We start from the raw sequence: 6,473 nt of genomic DNA on the forward strand, positions 1-6,473 counted from the left end.
AGAGGTAATTTGTCAAAAGACTTACAACTCGTAAGTGGTTTTCAACTCAGGTGATCAGAACCCAGAACCAATTCTACTCTTGGCCAATACAGTACTCTAGTCTCTCTCTTGAATGTCTAAGGTGATGCTATTAAGTGCATAGCACCAAGCCAGGATGCCAGAATATTAGACAGAAGGGCTATAAAAACAGGTTTCCCTCAAACTGATTAAAAAAAGAGATCAGATTTGTGGTTTCCAAAGGAGGGGGATAGAGAGAGGGGGAATTAGATGAAGGTGGTCAAAATACACAAATTTCCAGTTAGATAAGTACTAGGGTTGTAATACACAACATGATGACTACAGTTAATATTGCTGTATGGTATATTTGAAAACTGTTAGGAGAGTAGATCCTAGAAGTTCTCATTACAAGGAAAAGGACATTATTTTCTTTTTCTCTTCTTTCCTTTTTTTTGTATCTGTACGACATGATGGATGTTGTAAATTAAGCTTGTTGGGGTCATCATTTAACAACACTTTATGCTGCACACTTCATTTTTTATTTTCATTTTTTAATTTTTAAATTTTATTTATTTGTTTTTTACAAATTTATTTATTTAGCTATTTATTTATTGGCTGCATTGGGTCTTCATTGCTGTACATGGATTTTCTCTAGTTGCGGAGAGCAGGGGCTGTTCTTCATTGCGGTGTGTGGGCTTCTCATTGGGGTGGCTTCTGTTGTTGCGGAGCACAGGCTCTAGGTGCATGGGCTTCAGTAGTTGTGGCACGTGGGCTCAATAATTGCAGCTTGCGGGCTCTAGAGTGCAGGTTCAGTAGTTGTGGTGCTCAGGCTTAGTTGCTCTGCAGCATGTGGGATCTTCCAGGACCAGGGCTTGAACCCATGTCCCCTGCATTGGCAGGTGGATTCTTAACCACTACACCACCAGGGAAGTCCCTATGCTGCACACTTGAAATTTATGCAGTGTTTAATGCCAATTATATGTCAATAAAAGTGGGAAAAAAACAAATAAGTTTTTGTAAAGTATCAGAGTTTTTATTTTTTTAAAGAACAGTTCCTTTGATAACACCCAGAGCTTTTGCTCCTTTTATAGACAGGAGTAGTAGGTTGGGCTTCCCCCTGCCTATTTGGAACACTGGTTATATAGGGACCACCCCTGGTCTGGGAGGACACAGTTACTGTCTGTATCAGGAGCAGGATTGTCTTTGAGGAAGGTTGTGTTATCTGGAGCCTCAGTGATTTTGATTAAAAGGCCTAGGCATAGAGCTCAGACTCCCGTCATTCTTATTGTTTCTCACTCTTGGGTTCAGAAGGGGTCCTATGGAGGCAACTCCAACAATAGTACCTTAATCCTCTGCTTGCTTTTACCCTAACCCCAGATGCTGGAGTATCCAAGTGGTCTACACAAAAAAGCAGTCCGGCAGCACTGTGGCAGTCAGAGTCACTGAAAAATTAGGTCCCTAGGACTACATTTGCAGCATATCCCACTCAGGAGTGCAGTGATATCTTTAGTGCAATGTTACAGCAAAGTGAATATCCAAGCACCGATTTTGTATTTCTTCCATCATAAAATGGGATCAGTGTTCACATGGAGGGAAAGTGCAAGAAACTTAGCAATCAGCTATGCTTTGGAGCAAAGGGGCTAAACCTGTGATGTGACTTGGGTATGTAGGACATTTGTTTTTGCAAACTATGGCTGCTAGTCAATAGAAGTTTAGTTTTCTTTCAAAGATATTGTAGCACTGTTTTTTTACTTCTTTTCATTTCTGATGTCATTCCTTGGAATTGTTCCACATTTAAGCATTCCTTGTTGTTGCATATAGCTCATGGAATTTTTTTTTCTTCCACTCCCTTAGCTACTGGCATATTCTAAAGAGCTGTAGTTTCTTCCAATAGCAAGTTTGGTTCTATTGCATTTACAAACTGCTAATATAGCTGCGGTAAAACACTGACCTGCTCCACCAGCTACTGCTTTGTACAGCGGTAAACACTTAGAAATTCTATACATTCAGGGCACTAAATATGGGCAATTTCTATCACAAGTTTATAATGTAAGAATAATATGAATTAATAATAAAATTAATTTGCGAATAAGTAGAAATCCAGAGTTTGAGTCTCAACATCAATCACAAATTAGTATAATTTTCTGAGTATTTCGTTTCATAGAGAAAAAAAAATTGTATCTCGATGCTGAACATTCAAACATAGAATCTGCCAACTCTCAGACAGCTGGAAATAGTAAAATATGCCATGTAGACAAGTCACCAGTAAAACTTTTACCTATGTTTTATCTGGACGTTTTGTTGTTACTTAGACTCATTAACCTCAAAGTAATGATATTCTCACTTTCTTCCTTTGAATATGTTTTCTGTTTTCTATCTCGCTTTGTTTTTTCATCTACAAGCCCTGTAACTAAAAATACTGAAAGAAAATGTCATAAAAGAATTAAAATAATGTGGAGACTCATAAAAAGGAAACTTTACAGTTTTTAAAATCTAAGAGAAATTTTCCTTAATTTGCTCCTTTTCTTGGCAGGAATTATTGAAAACAGGGTGACAATCTGGTTCTCATTTTTCTTGCCTTATCACCACATAAACCTCTATTTAATAGACTACATAAATAAATAAATATAAAACACCTCTTTCTTGGGTATGATTTCTGACACAGAAAAAGCAGAGGTATATATATAAGTGGAACGGTATAGTTTGATGGATGTCAGAAGAAAATGGCAGCTTGACACAAACTGTCAAATTCTGCGTATACTTCATGTCTGGGTGATCTCCCAGGAAACTCATGTAATTGGACAGCTATACAGATCCTTATGGCAGTTCTCCCTTGTTTTCTAACCCCTTCTCCAGCCTTTATTTTCTCTCTGTTGCCTTACTCTTTTCTATGCAAAGTAGGCAAAGGAATTCGTCTTAAGATATAGGCATTACTTAGAAAGGTAATGCAACCTGAAAATTGTTATTCATGTTTTGCTTAACTTCAGACACACAGGGTTGTTTGTTCAAGAATCCAGAACTTATCTCTATGAATCAAAAGAGCTAAAGGCCATTTCTTACCAAATCTAGTGTGTGTGTGTGTGTAACCCACACAGAGCTATTCAAGAATATTTATAGCCCCTTCCTTATATGTGTTCATACTTGTCTTTCCTGCCAAGTTATTGTATTGAACATCTTTTCCTGTGAAATGTCTACTTAAATTTCAAAGGTTCGACTTTATCTGTCTTTTATATGACTTAGAGGGCTGGGATAGGGAGGGCGGGAGGGATTCGCGAGAGGGAGGGGATATGGGGTTATATGTATAAATACAGCTGATTCACTTTGTTGTACAGCAGAAACTGGCACAACAGTGTAAAGCAATTATACTCCAATAAAGAGCTTAAAACAACAACAACAACAAAACAAAAAGTAGCTTCAAATTCTTGGTCTTCACTGATCTTCTCTAGCTTAGCCCAGCTGGTGTGGCCACTGCAAACTCTCCAGTGAACAGTCACAATGCAGCAGGGCACATTTCTTCTTCTTTTCCTTTTATCTGATTTTAATAGCTTTCAAAGTTTCTGAAGGGCAAGCAGTAAATAATCTGTTTGTTACACACTAACCTGATGTCCCTGACTGAACAAAGATTCTTGCCAGGGAAAAGGGGAAGAAAATGTGTAGAAATCTTTAGCAAAATGGAAGGAGGGATCCCCGCTGACCACAGTAACACACAGAAATTCATTCTGATGGCCTCGAAGCCTCTGCTAAGGGTCAACTAGCTATCCTGGTAAAGTCTCTGGCAATTTTCTTCGCAGTTAAAGTGGCTTTTGAGATAGAACCAAATTTGGCATTAGAATTGCAGATACACATGAGAACTTGTATGTGTAGAACAAACAATTTCTTGCTGCCTATTGCTTGTGGGAAGTTTGCCAAGAAAAAACAATTTGCTTTGCTGCAAGAGCCCAGCTAGCCATTACTGGAGAATGTTTTTCCAAGATTGCTTATCAGTGATTTTAATAGGGCTCAGAGGTTGGTATGGTTGCACAAAATGTTAGTTACTTTTTAAAAGCCCAAATTTCTCTCCTTTTTCCTTCATAAGTCTGAAATCTTTTCTAATTGGAAAACAATCAGCAAGATTAGTACCTCCCTAAATGAGTAAATAGTAATGGATAATTAAATGCTTATGATAGAATGGATTTAACCATTATGTTGCTGTTCCAAATAAAAAACTGTTCTATTCAATGAGTTCAAGCTGTTAGCTACTCATTTGGTTTTGCAATTGTGTACTCTGTTCATGAGAGGATTCTGTGGGGAAGATATGTCTTCAGTGTTTCTTCATTGATTGATTGATTCATTTATTCATCAAGCATGTATTGGCAGCAATGATTCACTTAACAAGCATTATGGGGCCATACCAAGCTATGGAGAGAGAAATGAGAAAGGCACTATTCTTGTCCTCAGTGAAGTCAAAGTCCAAGTGTAGGTGATTGACATGCAGAGAAAGAACCACTATTTAGGGTAATAAAATAATAGAGGTATACACCAGTTTCAATATTTCTACTTGAATCAGAAGCCCATGTAAACGCTTTTAATGTGGAGCCTAAACTTGGCATAATGTAAATATTTATACATTTAGAGATTGAGACAACAGAACATAGCGATCTGGGCAGCTTAACTCAGTTGTTAAATCAGGATGTTATGAGGCCAAAATCATGACTTGGAATCCAAAACTAGAAAATCTGCTTTGAATAGCGAAAAATTCTACTGGCTTTTTAGGCTAATCCTGTAATGCTACTCAATGGTCAAGGGTGACTTAAGCTGAAATTCTACTGAAATTCTTCTGGATCAATCCAATAAATTCTTTACTGATAGAATATGGTCAGCAGTTATTCTTCCTCATCATAAGGATGTATGGTATATAGAATTTTGCTTGAAAGTAAATTAAAATCAATAACTAATATGTATGCATTAAGACATAAATTATTTTATATTTCTTGGCTATTTCTCAATGAACACATTTCTGATCCAGGACTCATCACAAACAAAAGAAATTTGCAGTGACAAGATAAATGATGAAGCTGCTAGAAGAGATTTAAATTTTTAGCTCTAGGAAGTCTTTGAGGGAGGGTTCGACATAAAATCAGTTTGCCTTATAGACATTTTTGGAATCATCTCTATTTCTTACAGCAAACTGAATTGGGAAAGTCTCCCCTCTATGGAGCCCAGGCACCCATCTAGCTTCCCAGTTGCCATAGCTGGCCTGGAGTCGTGGACCTGCAATGCTAACTCTCTCCTATCTCTTCTCTCAGACTAGGAGCAGCAGGAAGTCTAAATCCTGGCTTTTTCATTAGTCTGCCTTTCCTAAATGAGGACCCACTAGGTTAGAGGAAAAGACTCTGCTCTTACTTTCACCTTTAGATGTAGGAAATTAGTCATTAATTAGACCAAAATGCAGACATTACTTGTAAATTCGTTTGTGTTTTCTGGTCTCATTAGTGTTATTCTGGACTACACGATAATGAGCATATAACATAATTAAAGAGTAAACACTAGGCAACTACAACCAGTCAGGGTTTCCAAATATCAGATGGTAACAATCAGAGAACGAGTAATTTTGGCTCACTGAGGGTGGTCTTTCTCCAGTTTGAACTGAACTTTTTCTCTTTTCCCCTGTAGCCAGGGCTTATATAAAAACCTCTTCTTATAATATAGTTTACAGTATATTTGAGAGACACTGGTAAGGAGGAGAGATATAGGAGATGCTGATGAGAAATTGTTCATCTCTTTTTTTTTTTTTGGGGGGGGTACACCAGGTTCAATCATCTGTTTTTATACACAGATCCCCATATTCCCTCCCTTCCTTGACTCCCCCCGCCTAGAGTCCCCCCCACCCTCCCCACCCCAGTCCTCTAAGGCATCTTCCATCCTCGAGTTGGACTCCCTTTGTTATACAACAACTTCCCACCGACTATCTATTTTACAGTTGGTAGTATATATATGTCTGTGCTACTCTCTCGCTTCGTCTCAGTTTCCCCTTCACCCCCCGCCCCCTCCCATACCTCAAGTTCTCCAGTCCATTCTCTGTATCTGCATCCTTGTTCTTGTCACTGAGTTCATCAGTACCATTTTTAGATTCCGTATATGTGAGTTAGCATACAATATTTGTCCTTCTCTTTCTGACTTACTTCACTTGTTCATCTCTTAATGAGGAAGCCGAAATGACTTGCAAAGAGATACGGCCAACCAATGAAGATGGGGCAGCTGCCATTTATGGTGAAAGAAAACTGGCTTACATATGTAAAAAAGGATGACTCTACATTTAAAATATCAGTTTGATCAATTAGCAACTGAAAGAACGAGGAACTAAAAATTATCCCCAATGAAGATTTGATACTCTGACAGAAGCAATACTTATTTCATGGGAAATGGATGGGTGAAGATTGCATGGGACACCCATGAAAAATGAAGATCCAAAAAAGATACCTTCATCATCTGCCAGT

This window comes from Hippopotamus amphibius, chromosome 6 (genome assembly GCF_030028045.1).
Source record: "Hippopotamus amphibius kiboko isolate mHipAmp2 chromosome 6, mHipAmp2.hap2, whole genome shotgun sequence".
Lineage (NCBI taxonomy): Eukaryota > Metazoa > Chordata > Mammalia > Artiodactyla > Hippopotamidae > Hippopotamus > Hippopotamus amphibius.